This window comes from Salmo trutta, chromosome 16 (genome assembly GCF_901001165.1).
Source record: "Salmo trutta chromosome 16, fSalTru1.1, whole genome shotgun sequence".
NCBI lineage: Eukaryota > Metazoa > Chordata > Actinopteri > Salmoniformes > Salmonidae > Salmo > Salmo trutta.
The window spans coordinates 16,290,530-16,307,436 of NC_042972.1; positions in this window are offsets into that span (position 1 = coordinate 16,290,530).

Consider the following 16,907-nt stretch of genomic DNA (forward strand, 5'->3'; position numbering starts at 1 on the left):
AACCAAAAATAGTGATATTGCTTGCTTCATACAGTTGAAGTCGGAAGTTTACATACACTTAGGTTGGAGTCATGTAAACTCGTTTTTCAACCACTCCACAAATTTCTTGTTAACAAACTATAGTTTTGGCAAGTCGGTTAGGACATCTACTTTCTGCATGACACAAGTCATTTTTCCAACAATTGTTTACAGACAGATTATTTCACTTGGGTCAGAAGGTTACATACATTAAGTTGACTGTGCCTTTAAACAGCTTGGAAAATTCCAGAAAATGATGTCATGGCTTTAGAAGCTTCTGATGGGCTAATTGACATAATTTGAGTCGATTGGAGGTGTACCTGTGGATGTATTTCAAGGCCTACCTTCAAACTCAGTTCCCCTTTGCTTGACATCATGGGAAAATGAAAAGAAATCAGCCAAGACCTCAGAAAAAAATTGTAGACCTCCACAAGTCTGGTTCATCCTTGGAAGCAATTTACAAATGCCTGAAGGTACCACGTTCATCTGTACAAACAATTGTATGCAAGTATAAACACCATGGGACCACGCAGCAGTCATACCACTCAGGAAGGAGACGCGTTCTGTCTCCTAGAGATGGACATACTTTGGTGCGAAAAGTGCAAATCAATCACAGAACAACAGCAACGGACCTTGTGAAGATGCTGGAAGAAACAGGTACAAAGTATCTATATCCACAGTAAAAAGAGTCCTATATCTACATAACCTGAAAGGCTACTCAGCAAGGAAGAAGCCACTGCTCCAAAACCACCATAAAAAAGCCAGACTACGGTTTGCAACTGCACATGGGGACAAAGATTGTACTTTTTGGACAAATGTCCTCTGGTCTGATGAAACAAAAATAGAACTGTTTGGCCATAATGACCATCGTTATGTTTGGAGGAAAAAGGGGGAGACTTGCAAGCCGAAGAACACCATCCCAACTGTGAAGCACGGGGCTGGCAGATTCATGTTTTGGGGGTGCTTTGCTGCAGGAGGGACTGGCGCACTTCACAAAATAGATGGCATCATGAGGAAAGAAAATGATGTGGATATATTGAAGCAACATCTCAAGACATCAGTCAGGAAGTTAAAGCTTGGTCGCAAATGGATCTTCCAAATGGACATTGACCCCAATCATACTTCCAAAGTTGTGACAAATGGCTTAAGGACAACAAAGTCAAGGTATTGGAGTGGCCATCACAAAGCCCTGACCTCAATCCTATAGAAAATGTTTTGGCAGAACTGAAAAAGCATGTGCGAGGAAGGAGGCCTACAAACCTGACTCAGTTACACCAGCTCTGTCAGGAAGAATGGGTCACAATTCACCCAACTTATTCTGGGAAGCTTGTGGAAGGCGACCCGAAATGTTTGACCCAAGTTAAACAATTTAAAGGAAATGCTACCAAATACTAACTGAGTGTATGTAAACTTCTGACCCACTGGGAATGTGATGAAAGAAATAAAATCTGAATGAAATCATTATCTCTACTATTATTCTGACATTTCACATTCTTATAATAAAGCGTTAATCCTAACTCAACTATCCTAACTCAACTTTTTACCAGGATTAAATGTCAGGAATTGTGAAAAACTGAGTGTAAATGTTTTTGGCTAAGGTGTATGTAAACTTCCGACTTCAACTGTATAGTGCACCCTTAAACGTTCTATACAGAACCCTTTTGTAGGGTTCTTTGATCAGAACATTATGTGTTCTTCTTCACTGAACCAAACTGTCACGACTGCCGTCTAAGTCGGTCCCTCTCCTTGTTCGGGCGTTCGACATCACCGGCCATCACCGATCCACTTTTCATTTCCATTTGTTTTGTCTTTGTCTTACACACCTGGTTTCAATCCCCCAATTACCTGTTCATTATTTAACCCTCTGTGCCCCCATGTTTGTATGTGAGTGTCAAAGGAATTTTCTATCCTAATGATAATAATTAACAATCAATAAGCCTTGACTAATTCCCAAGGTTTGTAAGACAATGGGTTAATAATTAGGCAAGGACTCAGCTTTCTGCAAAAGGTCTTGTACAGTTTATTCAGAGAACGTTCTGCCCAACATAAGCAAAGAACTTCATTTTATCCTCTCTCTCCGCTTACGCACACACCGCCACACCAACAGTAGATTACCTATGCACACACGTACACACAAACAGTAGGTGAACAGTATCTCCCCCTTGACTTCCCACCACTGTTAATCACCATCCTGCACTGCCTGTTCCTTTCCCCAGAGATTAGGAAAACCTTGAAGGCTACTCCCATATGTGCCTCCAAAGCCTCTCAAAGTTGCTAGGTCAGGTAGAACAAATGTCTACAGTCCTCTTAGGCCCACTAAATATACTTAAGCACACACATTTCTCTCCCTCTCCAGCCTCTAGACTTTATGGGACTTATCCATGCTACATAACTACTAATTAATGATGGATTATTGATTCATTTACCTTTATTAGATAATTCTCTTATCAGTGAGTGATTGTTTCGATGTAGGAAGGTCCGTTATTGTGGGCTCTGTTTTTGTATTGCATTTGTTATATCACTGAAATGTTCCAAACACACAAAAAGCTTATTTCTCTAAAATGTAAACACAAATTTGTTTACATCTCTGCAAGTGAGCATTTTGTTAAGATAATCCACCCACCTGGCAGTGAGGCATATCAAGAAGCTGATTAAACACCATGATCATTACTCAGGTGCACCTTGTGCTGGGGACAATAAAAGGCCACTCTAAAATGTCCAGTTTTGTCACACAACACAATGCCACAGATATCTCAAGTTTTGAGGGAGAATGCAATTGGCGGGGGGTATGCTTTTTCTGAACGTCACATGCTAATGTAAAAAGCTGGTTTTTGATATAAATATGAACTTGATTGAACAGACATGCATGTATTGTATAACATAATGTCCTAGGTTTGTCATCTGATGAAGATCATAAAAGGTTAGTGCTGCATTTAGCTGTGGTTTGGGTTTTTGTGACATTATATGCTAGCTTGAAAAATGGGTGTCTGATTATTTCTGGCTGGGCACTCTCCTGACATAATCTAATGTTTTGCTTTCGTTGTAAAGCCTTTTTGAAATCGGACAGTGTGGTTAGATTAACGAGAGTCTTGTCTTTAAATGGCTGTAAAATAGTCATATGTTTGAGAAATTGAAGTAATAGTATTTCAAACGTTTTAAAAATCGCGCCACTGGATTCAACTGGCTGTTACGTAGGTGGGACGAATTCGTCCCGCCGGTCCCATAGAGGTTAACACTGTTTGGAAAAAATAGGCAGCTGCAATACTGCGTGCGCCTAAACACCTGACAGGAGCACCGCTCCAAAACAATAAAGAGAACGGGGCGCAGCCCGGCAATAATAATTGACAGCTCCACAGAACGCTGAACTAACAGGCAGCGTCAAAATACGAACAGCCCTTCGAAATGACACAAAGCAATCCCCCACGAATACCTGAACAAAAAGGACAAACTAAATACCCCCCCCACACTAATTACAAACAAGGAACAGGTGCAGACCTAGACAGACAAAAGCAAACAAAAAAGAAACATAGATCGGTGGCAGTTAGTAGGCCGGCGACGACGACCGCCGAGCGCCGCCCGACCGGGGAGGGGCGCCACCTTCTGTGGATACTGTGACAGTACCCCCCCGTGCGCCGACGCCGGCCTCGGGACAACCCGGAGGGTGAGGCGCCGGTCAATCCGGATGGAGGCGGTGGAATTCCTGCAGCAGGGCTGGATCTAGAATGTCCCCCACCAAGACCCAGCACCTCTCCTCCGGGCCGTACCCCTCCCAGTCCACGAGGTACTGCAGGCCCCCTACCCAATGTCGAGAGTCCAGGATGGCCCGGACTGTGTACGCCGGGACCCCGCCCCGATGTCCAGGGGGGGCGGAGGGATCTCCCGCACCTCAGCGTCCAGCAGCGGACCAGCTACCACCGGCCTGAGGAGAGACACATGAAACGAGGGGTTAATACGGAAATATGAAGGAAGTTGTAACCTATAACACACCTTGTTTATTCTCCTCAGGACTTTGAACGGCCCCACAAATCGCGGACCCAGCTTCCGGCAGGGCAGGCGGAGGGGCAGGTTCTGGGTCGAGAGCCAGACTCTGTCCCCCAGTTTAAACACGGGGGCCTCACTGCGACGGCGGTCAGCGCTCTCCTTGTGCCGTCCTCCCGCCCGCTTCAGACACTCCTGGACAGCACTCCAGGTCTCCTTCGAGCGCTGTACCCAGTCCTATGTCCGATTTTAAAATAGCTTTTCGGATGAAGCACATTTTGCAATAATCTAAGTACATAGCCCGGCATCACAGGGCTAGCTATTTAGACACCCACCCAGTTCAGCCTTCACCAAAATCACATTTCCTATAAGAAAAATGTTCTTACCTTTCTTGTTCTTCGTCAGAATACACTGCCAGGACTTCTACTTCAATAACAAATGTAGGTTTGGTCCCAAATAATCCATCGTTATATCCAAACAGCGACGTTTTGTTCGTGAGTTCTAGACACTATCAGAATGCTACATCACGGTCTTGCGCATGGCGCATTGGCGTGACAAAAAATGTCTAAATATTCCATTACCGTACTTCGAAGCATGTCAACCGCTGTTTAAAACCAATTTTTATGCCATTTATCTCGTAGAAAAGCAATAATATTCCGACCGGGAATCTGCAATGAGCCTAAACAGCCGAATTAAATTTCTCCAAGGGTTTTTTGTTCAGGGGACACATTATTCCATTTCTGTTAGTCGCATGTCTGTGGAACTTGTTCAGTTTATGTCTCAGTTGTTGAATCTTGTTATGTTCATACAAATATTTACACATGTTAAGTTTGCTGAAAATGAATGCAGTTGACAGTGAGAGCACGTTTCTTTTTTTGCTGAGTTTAGCATACCCACATCACTATTGAAGCAGCAGGGTCGTTGGTACTATGGCTGTTGGTTTTGTTAAACTAATCCATTTAGATTGATACAGACACACACTGACACATTCAACTAGAGAAATGAAAATAACACACATATACACACATAAATGCACGCACGCACCCACACAGTCTCCATCTCTATCTCCATGGTGGCAGCTTAAGGACTCCGGCTGTTTAATGAAACCATGAACACGCGCAATCAAGCACTACCACCGTGCATTGTCGGTAGGGAGGTGCTGTGCGGTAAAGAGCAATCTTCAATCTCATTTCGTCAGGATTGGAGGGATTTATTTTAGACTCGGATGTGCCAGTGCAACTTCAAAATAAATCACGATAATGCACTACAGACGACAAGTCAAGATAATGCATTACAGACAACAAGTCAAGATAATGCACTACAATCAGTAAGTCAAGATAATGCACTACAGACAACAAATCAAGATATGCACTACAGACAACAAGTCAAGATAATGCACTTGGATGGATGAGCTGCTCTCCTCCTTGTCTTCCTTCTCTTCTTTCATTTTCTTCTTCTTTCTCCGCTGTGGTTTATCAGTAGGCCGAGCAAGAGACTCTCAGTCATTCACAATCTACAGACATGGGCAAACACATGCACAATCGCAAAGAAATGTTATCATACTCACAATCTCACAATGTACTATAGCAGTGTTTCTTAATCCTGGTGCTCTGGACCAAAGGGGTACACATTTTAGATATTGCCTTACCACTACACACCTGATTTAAATCATCAAAACAAAAATGACAGATTGTACAACATACTTATTCACTCAGTCACACCGTAATGAGACTTCTTCCCTCCCTCTCTCCCTACATCCCTACCTCCCACAGGATGATAAAGCACAGGTGACACTACTACAGTCCCACAGAAAATCAAAAGCTCTCTAGCTGGCCACACAGACTGCGACTAATGGCTAAACCTCCCTCAACACACACACACACACTAGAAGACCTGTGGCCATACACAACACTACACACATCGGTGAGAAAGGACCATGCTGTTCTGTGGTGACCTCAGATTGGTAGGGTTCAGCCTGGTGGCTACAACACCTGGGGAGGTAGTGGATGATACAGTGAGAGGAAGGCAACAACTAGGCTACTAGGAGAGACAATGTCAATGAATACATCGTAATAGCTTTGTCTGCCTAAGCCTGAAATAACTTTGTAAATAGCTTTATCTACTCCATCTTCCAAAATGGTACCTCTACAAATTGGTAATTTTGCTGGAGTTTTGTGAGAGCAAAAAGTGTTTACTGGTTTACCCACCTAAAGTAAAAAGCACTAAGCTAGACCCCTCTATTTTGATACATGTACGCAAAACAAGCAGACACACACACACACACACCAGGACAACCCATGGCTACTGGGGGCATAATACCCATAAAACCTAGCAGTCAAACAGGGAAATGGTTCTAATCTTCAAAGTAGACATCATGCAAGACTACAAATCCCTGCAAGCTCCTGCACGTCATCTCTTGCTGAAACCTTTGCCTAGCAGGTATTATTTCAATTTAAAACTTGCACAAGATAGTTCACATAATTGTCAATTTGAAGAAATGACAATAGACAACTTATTAATTACTACATTTAGCTAAGATTAGATAGTTAATCCAGAGATTCTTACCTTTGCCTCGATTCGGCAGGCTCATCCAGATCACCACGGCATTTGTAGTACTTTATGATAGCCACATTAGCAACAAATCCGTAATTCCTTTTTGGTGGGTAAATACATGTTAAAACCTGTTAGGGATAGGGGGCAGTATTTTCACGTTCGGATGAAAAGCGTGCCCAGAGTAAACTGCCTGCTACTCGGGCCCAGAGACAAATATTTGCATTTTATTAGTAGATTTGGATAGAAAACACTCTGAAGTTTCTAAAATTGTTTGAATGATGTCTGTGAGTATAACAGAACTCATATGGCAGGCAAAAACCTGAGAAAAATCCAACCAGGAAGTGGGAAATCTGAGGCTTGTAGTTTTTCTTTCTAATCCCTATCAAAACTACAGGGTCTGTGGGGTCACATTGCATTTCCTAAGGCTTTAATTGGCTGTCAACAGCCTTCAGAAACTTGTTTCATCCGTCTACTGTTACTGGGCAGAGAATAGGAGCTCAGTCAATCAGTGGACTGCCTGGGACCAGTGAGTTGTTTACTGCGTGAAGTGTATCTATAATTCTTTCAATAACTGTTTTAAAGTTTATCAACGTTTATGATGAGTATTTTTGTAAATTGATGTGCTCATTCACCGGAAGTTTTGGGTGGCAATACATTTTCTGAACATCACGCGCCAATGTAAAATGGGGTTTTTGGATATAAATATTAACTTTATCGAACAAAACATACATGTATTGTCTAACATTAAGTCCTGGGAGTGTCATCTGATGAAGATCGTCAAAGGTTAGTGATTAATTTTAGCTGTATTTCTGGTTTTTGTGATGCCTCTCCTTGCTTGGAAAATGGCTGTGGTTTTTCTTGTGAGGTTGATGTCCAAACATAATCTAATGTTTTGCTTTCGCCGTAAAGCCTTTTTGAAATCAGACACTGCGGTTGGATTAAGGAGAATCTTATCTTTAAAATGGTGTATAACAGTTGTATGTTTGATAAAGTTGAATTATGAGATTTTTGCTGTTTTGTATTTCGCGCTCTGCTATTACATTGGCTGTTGACGAGGCCAGTCCATATTAAAAGGATTTGCCAGTAGACTTGATTCATGATGATGACTGCTAGCTAAGATTGTGAAAGTAAGACGTTGACATGATCAGTCCAATCAAAGCAATTGTACATGTAATGTGATTTGACGTAATTTCTGTGGCCAATGACCTTGAGCCTTCTTGGAAGGGCACTTGTAATATAACTTTATGGCAGGACCCAAAGGGCTGAAATGTTGGACATCCCCCAGGGCTGCCCAATTAGTCCATTTTTATTTTTATTGGTTACTCAAATTATGGCTCTTCATATCAAGAAAGGGAATGTTCAAGGTGTTTCAGCACTTGGCAATGAATTTAAACTACGTCAACTGGCTGATGATACCACCATATTTTTAAGAGACAGGAATTAGGTTTGTAAAGCAGTTTCCTGTATTGAAGACTTTTCCTTAGTTTCGGGTTTGAAAATTAATATCAATAAGTTAGTCTTATTTCCACTCAAGGATTGTGTTTTACAGGAAGTATATGGTATCCCAATTAAAGATAAGGTTACTTATCCCAGACCTGACTGCCCTTAACCAACACAAAAATATCCTGTGGCGTTCTGCATTAGCATCGAACTGCCCCCGCGATATGCAACTTTTTAGGGAAGTTAGAAACCAATACACACAGGCAGTTAGAAACGCCAAGGCTAGCTTTTTCAAACAAAAATTTGCTTCGTGCAACTCCAACTCTAAAAAGTTCTGGGACATTGTAAAGTCCATGGAGAATAAGAACACCTCCTCCCAACTGCCCACTGCACTGAGGATAGGAAACTCTGTCACCACCGATAAGCCCACTATAATTGAGAATTTCAATAAGCATTTTTCTACGGCTGGCCATGCTTTCCACCTAACTACCCCTACTGCATTCAACAGCACTGCACCCCCCACAGCTACTCGCCCAAGCCTCCCCCATTTCTCCTTCTCCCAAATCCATTCAGCTGATGTTCTGAAAGAGCTGCAAAATCTGAACCCCTACAAATCAGCTGGGCTTGACAATCTGGACCCTTTCTTTCTAAAATTATCTGCCGAAATTATTGCAACCCCTATTACTAGCCTGTTCAACCTCTCTTTCGTGTCGTCTGAGATTCCCATAGATTGGAAAGCAGCTGCTGTCATCCCCCTCTTCAAAGGAGGTGACACTCTTGACCCAAATTGCTACAGACCTATATCCATCCTACCCTGCCTTTCTAAGGTCTTCGAAAGCCAAGTCAACAAACAGATTACCGACTATTTTGAATCCCGCACCCTCTCCGCTATGCAATCTGGTTTCAGAGCTGGTCATGGGTGCACCTCAGCCACGCTCAAGGTCCTAAACGACATCGTAACCGCCATCGATAGGAAACAATACTGTGCTGCCGTATTCATTGACCTGGCCAAAGCTTTTGACTCTGTTAATCACCACATCCTCATCGGCAGACTTAGTAGCCTTGGTTTCTCAAACGATTGCGTCGCCTGGTTCACCAACTACTTCTCTGACAGAGTTCAGTGTGTCAAATCGGAGGGCCTACTGTCTGGACCTCTGGCAGTCTCTATGGGGGTACCACAGGGTTCAATTCTTGGGCCAACTCTTTTCTCTGTATACATAAATGATGTCGCTCTTGCTGCTGGTGAATCTCTGATCCACCTCTACGCAGACGACACCATTCTGTATACTTCTGGCCCTTCTTTGGACACTGTGTTAACCTCTCTCGGGTATGTGGGACGATTTCGTCCCACCTACGTAACAGCTACTGAAATTCCAGTGGCGCGATTTTTGAATCGTTAGAAATACTATTACTTCAATTTCTCAAACATATGACTATTTTACAGCTATTTAAAGACAAGAATCTCGTTAATCTAACCCCACTGTCCGATTTCAAAAAGGCTTTACAACGAAAGCAAAACATTAGTTTATGTCAGCAGAGTGCCCAGCCAGAAAAAATCATACAGCCATTTTTCAAGCTAGCATATCATGTCACATAAACCCAAACCACAGCTAAATGCAGCACTAACCTTTGATGATCTTCATCAGATGACACACCTAGGACATTGTGTTATACAATACATGCATGTCTGTTCAATCAAGTTCATATTTATATCAAAAAACAGCTTTTTGCATTAGCATGTGACGTTCAGAAAAAGCATAACCCCCGCAAACTTCCGGAGAATTTACTAACAGTTTGCTAAATTACTCACGATAAACGTTCACAAAAAGCATAACAATTATTTTAAGAATTATAGATACATTACTCCTCTATGCACTCGATATGTCCGATTTTAAAATAGCTTTTCGGATGAAGCACATTTTGCAATAATCTAAGTACATAGCCCGGCATTACAGGGCTAGCTATTTAGATACCCACCCAGGTCAGCCTCCACCAAAATCACATTTCCTATAAGAAAAATGTTCTTACCTTGCTTGTTCTTCATCAGAATACACTGCCAGGACTTCTACTTCAATAACAAATGTTGGTTTGGTCCCAAATAATCCATCGTTATATCCAAACAGCGACGTTTTGTTCGTGAGTTCTAGAATGCTTCTTCACGGTCTCGCGCATGGCGCATTGGCGTGTCAAAAATGTCTAAATATTCCATTACCGTACTTCGAAGCATGTCAACCGCTGTTTAAAACCACTTTTTATGCCATTCAACTCGTAGATTAGTGATAATATTCCGACCGGGAGTATGCATTGAGCCTAAACAGCCGAATAAAATTTCTCCTCAGAAGCGACTCATGCACGCGCATCATTCAAAGGTCCTCGGAGCAGCCACTTACAAAAGGTGATAATGTGTTTCAGCCTGAGGCTCCCTCGTAAACCTTCAGGTTTTTCGCGGGTTCTGAGAGCCTATTGGAGCCCTGGGAATTGTCACGTTACAGCTAAGATCCTTACTTTTCAATAAAAAGATGCAAGACGCACGACTCCTTGTCAGACAGGGTACTTCCTGCTTGAAACCTTGTCAGGTTTTTGCCTGCCATAGGAGTTCTGTTATACTCACAGACACCATTCAAACAGTTTTAGAAAATTCAGAGTGTTTTCTATCCAAACCTGAACAATAATATGCATATTCTAGCTTCTGAGTTGGTGTAGGAGGCAGTTAAAAATGGGAACATATTTTTTCCAGAATTCTCAATACTGCCCCCTAGCCCAGACAGGTTAACAACCCTCCAGACGAGCTTCAATGCCATTCAACTCTCCTTCCGTGGTCTCCAACTGCTCCTAAACACAAGTAAAACTAAATGCATGCTCTTCAACCGATCGCTGCCTGCACCTGCCCGCCCATCCAGCATAACTTCTCTGGACGGTTCTAACTTAGAATTTGTGGACAACTACAAATACCTAGGTGTCTGGTTAGACTGTAAACTCTCCTTCCAGACTCACATCAATCATCTTCAATCCAAAGTGAAATCTAGAATTGGCTTCCTATTTCGCAACAAAGCATCCTTCACTCATGCTGCCAAACATACCCTCGTAAAACTGACCATCCTACCAATCCTCGACTTCGGCGATGTCATTTACAAAATAGCCTCCAATACCCTACTCAACAAGCTGGATGCAGTCTATCACAGTGCCATCCGTTTTGTCACCAAAGCCCCATATACAACCCACCACTGCGACCTGTATGCTCTCGTTGGCTGGCCTTCACTTCATATTCGTCGCCAAACACATTGGCTCCAGGTCATCTACAAGACCCTGCTAGGTAAAGTCCCCCCTTATCTCCGCTCACTGGTCACCATAGCAGCACCCACCTGCAGCACGCGCTCCAGCAGGTATATCTCTCTGGTCACCCCTAAAGCCAACTCCTCCTTTGGTCGTCTCTCCTTCCAGTTCTCAGCTGCCAATGACTGGAACGAACTACAAAAATCTCTAAAACTGGAAACACTTATCTCCCTCACTAGCTTTAAGCACCAGCTGTCAGAGCAGCTCACAGATCTCTGCACCTGTACATAGCCCATCTTTAATTTAGCCCAAACTACTACCTCTTCCCCTACTGTATTTGTTTATTTTATTTATTTTGCTCCTTTGCACCATATTATTTATATTTTAACTTTTAACTTTCTTCAAACTACAAATCTACCATTCCAGTGTTTTTCTTGCCATACTTTATTTACTTTGCTACCATGGCATTTTTTTGCCTTTACCTCCCTTATCTCACATCATTTGCTCACATTGTATATAGTCTTATTTTTTCTACTGCATCATTGATTGTATGTTGTTTTACTCCATGTGTAACTCTGTGTTTTTGTATGTTGTCGAACTGCTTTGCTTTATCTTGGCCAGGTCGCAATTGTAAATGAGAACTTGTTCTCAACTTGCCTACCTGGTTAAATAAAGGTGAAATAAAATAAATAAATAAAAATTATCTTGGAATTGGTATATGCAAGGATGAAAAACAAAGGAGTGAATTGAACTTTAATTCCATTATTGAGAAAACAAAGAAAAAATTGAACCTTTCATTATACGGTTGAGTTTAGGGCTGAAATGTTGGCTGTCTACCCTTCGTAAGGACTTAATAACTTATTTGGGCTAGGGGGCAGTATTTTGACGTCCGGATGAAAAGCGTGGCCAAAGTAAACTGCCTGCTACTCAGGCCCAGAAGCTAGGATGTGCATTTTATTAGTAGATTTGGATAGAAAACACTCTGAAGTTTCTAAAACTGTTTGAATAATGTCTGTGAGTATAACAGAACTGATTTGGCAGGCCCTTTTTAATATGAATATGGTTGCAGTTCTTATGGCTTTCACTAGATGTCAACAGTCTTTAGAAATTGGTTGATGTTTTTCTTTTGAGAAATGACGAAGTAGTCCTGTTCTTTCCACTCAGAGTGACTCAAGTCTTCTGGTGCGCCCGACCTGGAACGCGCTTCACTTTGTTTTCGTCCTGTATTGAACACAGTATATCCCGTCTTAAATTTTATTGATGATTTACGTTTTAGGGTACCTAAGTTTGGATTAGGAAAGTTGTTTGAAATGTTTGGACCAAGTTTAGAGGTAACTTATTAGATACTTTGTAGGCATGTTGGGCGAGTTGAAACCGATGTATTTCTGAATCAAACGCGCCAAATAAATGGACATTTTGGGGATATAAAGAAGGAATTTATTGAACAAAAGGACCATTTGTGATGTTTCTGGGACATTTTGGAGTGCCAACAGAAGCAGATCTTCAAAGGTAAGGCATGAATTACATCGTTATTTCTGACTTTTGTGTCGCGCCTGGCTGGTTGAAATATAACTTTCATGTGTTTGTATGAGGGGTGCTGACCTCAGATAATCGCATGGTCTGCTTTCGCCGTAAAGCCTTTTGAAATCTGACACTGCGACTGGATTAACAAGAAGTTAAGCTGTATTTTGACGTATAATACTTGTATGTTTTATGAATTCTTATTATGAGTATATCTGTTTTTGAATTTGGCGCGCTGCAATTTCATAGGATGCTGTCAAAGCAATCTTGGTGATTGCGTAAGGTCCCCATCAGTGACAGAACACTGAGCCAATCACGGCGCAATGCTCCTACTTTCTGCTGCCCCCCCACCACCAAACCACAGAAAGCTCTGAGCTAGGCTGAAACACCTGCATTTTGGAGCATTTCTTACTCAAGAAAACAAAAAAGAGATCAGGTTTGTATGCAGCTTTATTAACTCAATGATATGTTCTTGTTAAAATATATATATATTTTGCCTTGTTTGCAAACTGATATGTGAGATGTATTAATACTAAAATAACATGCAAAACAGGCAAGCCCCCCCAAAAAAGTTTTATGCATATATTTTTTTTCTTTTATGATTTATATACAATTGAAGTCGGAAGTTTACATACACTTATGTTGGAGTCATTTTAACTAGTTTTTCAACCACTCCACAAATTTCTTGTTAACTAACTATAGTTTGGTAAGTCGGTTAGGACATCTACTTTGCGCATGACACAAGTAATTTTTCCAACTATTGTTTACAGACAGATTATTCCACTTATAATTCACTGTATCACAATTCCAGTGGGTCAGAAGTTTACATACACGAAGTTGAATGTGCCTTTAAACAGCTTAGAAAATTACAGAAAATGATGTTATGGCTTTAAATCCTTGTCATATGAAGAGAAATAATGAAGAGAAAATATAGATCAAATGTATCGGTGCTCATCGGCCATTGGACATAAAGATTACACAAAAATTTGGAGATCACAAGTTCAACAATGAGTGGTTTGTAAGGAACCATGGCAAACTGCAAGCATTGCAACTGGGAAGTCAGGAATGAACAGCTCAAACTCCACCTAACAACTATAGTCATTTACAACATTAACAATGTCCACACGGTATTTCTGATCAATTTGATGTTATCTTAATGGACAAAATATACTGCTCAAAAAAATAAAGGGAACACTAAAATAACACATCATAGATCCGAATGAATGAAATAATCTTATTAAATACTTTTTCTTTACATAGTTGAATGTGCTGACAACAAAATCACACAAAAATAATCAATGGAAATCCAATTTATCAACCCATGGAGGTCTGGATTTGGAGTCACACTCAAAATTAAAGTGGAAAAACCAAACTACAGGCTGATCCAACTTTGATGTAATGTCCTTAAAACAAGTCAAAATGAGGCTCAGTAGTGTGTGTGGCCTCCACGTGCCTGTATGACCTCCCTAGAACGCCTGGGCATGCTCCTGATGAGGTGGCGGATGGTCTACTGAGGGATCTCCTCCCAGACCTGGACTAAAGCATCCGCCAACTCCTGGACAGTCTGTGGTGCAACGTGGCGTTGGTAGATGGAGCGAGACATGATGTCCCAGATGTGCTAAATTGGATTCAGGTCTGGGGAACGGGCGGGCCAGTCCATAGCATCAATGCCTTCCTCTTGCAGGAACTGCTGGCACACTCCAGCCACATGAGGTCTAGCATTGTCTTGCATTAGGAGGAACCCAGGGCCAACCGCACCAGCATATGGTCTCACAAGGGGTCTGAGGATCTCATCTCGGTACCTAATGGCAGTCAGGCTACCTCTGGCGAGCACATGGAGGGCTGTGCGGCTCCCCAAAGAAATGCCACCCCACACCATTACTGACCCACCGCCAAACCGGTCATGCTGGAGGATGTTGCAGGCAGCAGAACGTTCTCCACGGTGTCTCCAGACTCTGTCATGTCTGTCACACGTGCTCAGTGTGAACCTGCTTTCATCTGTGAAGAGCACAGGGCGCCAGTGGCGAATTTGCCAATCTTGGTGTTCTCTGGCAAATGCCAAACGTCCTGCACGGTGTTGGGCTGCAAGCACAACCCCCACCTGTGGACGTCGGGCCCTCATACCACCCTCATGGAGTCTGTTTCTGACCGTTTGAGCAGACACATGCACATTTGTGGCCTGCTGGAGGTCATTTTGCAGGGCGCTGGCAGTGCTCCTCCTGCTCCTCCTTGCACAAAGGCGGAGGTAGCGGTCCTGCTGCTGGGTTGTTGCCCTCCTACGGCCTCCTCCACGTCTCCTGATGTACTGGCCTGTCTCCTGGTAGCGCCTCCATGCTCTGGACACTACGCTGACAGACACAGCAAATCTTCTTGCCACAGCTCGCATTGATGTGCCATCCTGGATGAGCTGCACTACCTGAGCCACTTGTGTGGGTTGTAGACTCCGTCTCAAGCTACCACTAGAGTGAAAGCACCGCCAGCATTCAAAAGTGACCAAAACATCAGCCAGGAAGCATAGGAACTGAGAAGTGGTCTGTGGTCACCACCTGCAGAACCACTCCTTTATTGGGGGTGTCTTGCTAATTGCCTATAATTTCCACCTGTTGTCTATTCCATTTGCACAACAGCATGTGACATTTATTGTCAATCAGTGTTGCTTCCTAAGTGGACAGTTTGATTTCACAGAAGTGTGATTGACTTGGAGTTACATTGTGTTGTTTAAGTGTTCCCTTTATTTTTTTGAGCAGTGTATTAGCTTTTCTTTCAAAAACCAGGACATTTCTAAGTGACCCCAAACTTTTGAACGGTAGTGTGTATATACACACAGTACCAGTCAAAAGTTGACACACCTACTCATTCAAGGGTTTTCTTTTATTTTTACTATTTTCTACATTGTAGAATAATAGTGAAGACAGAAAATATAACACATGGAATCATGTAGTAACACAAAAAAGTGTTAAAATCAAAATATATTTAATATTTTAGATTCTTCAAAGTAGCCACCCTTTGCCTTGATGACAGCTATGCACACTCTTGGCATTCTGTCAACAGTCTTGAAGGAGTTTCCACTTATGCTGAGCACTTGTTGGCTGCGTTTCCTTCACTCTGCGGTCCAGCTCATGCCAAAGCATCTCAATTGGGTTGAGGTTGGGTGATTGTGGAGGCCAGGTCATCTGATGCTGCACTCCATCACTCTCCTTCTTGGCCAAATAGCCCTTACACAGCCTGAACGTGTGTTTTGGGTCATTGTCCTGGTGAAAAACAAATGACAGTCCCACTAAGTGCAAACAAAATGGGATGGCGTATTGCTGCAGAATTCTGTGGTAGCCATGCTGTTTAAGTGTGCCTTGAATTCTAAATAAATCATTGACAAGGTCACCAGCAAAGCACCCCCACACCATCACACCTCATCCTCCATGCTTCACGGTGTGAACCACACATGCAGAGATCATCAGTTCATCTACTCTGTGTCTCACAAAGACATGGCGGTTGGAACCAAAAATCTCAAATTTGGACTCATCAGACCAAAGGACAGATTTTCACCAGTCTAATGTACATTGCTCATGTTTCTTGGCCCAAGCAAGTCTCTTCTTATTATTGGTGTCCTTTTGTAGTGGTTTCTTTGCAGCAAATCGACCGTGATGGCCTGATTCTTGCAGTCTCCTCTGAACAGTTGATGTTGAGATGTGTCTGTGTAATGCAGACTCTGGGATCCGAGAAGCAGGTGTTAAGTTTAATATAACAAATGACATAGGCCTATACAACGTTGGAGTAGCATCTAGACATGAATAACAGAAACAATGCTGCCCGGGGAAAGAAGCTAAGGGAGCGTCAGATAAAGGGGAGGTAATGAGTGAGGTAATGGAGTTCAGGTGTGCTTAATGATGAATCGCAGGTGCGTGTAATGATGAATGCTAGATGCGAGTAATGATGGTTGCCAGGGCTGGTGGTTAGTAAACCGTCGACGTCGAACGCCGGAGAGGAGGGGCGGGAGTAGACGTGACAGTCTCTTACTTGAACTCTGTGAAGCATTTATTTGGGCTGCAATCTGAGGTGCAGTTAACTCTAATGAACTTTTCCTCTGCAGTAGAGGTAACTCTGGGTCTTCCTTTCCTGTGGCGGTA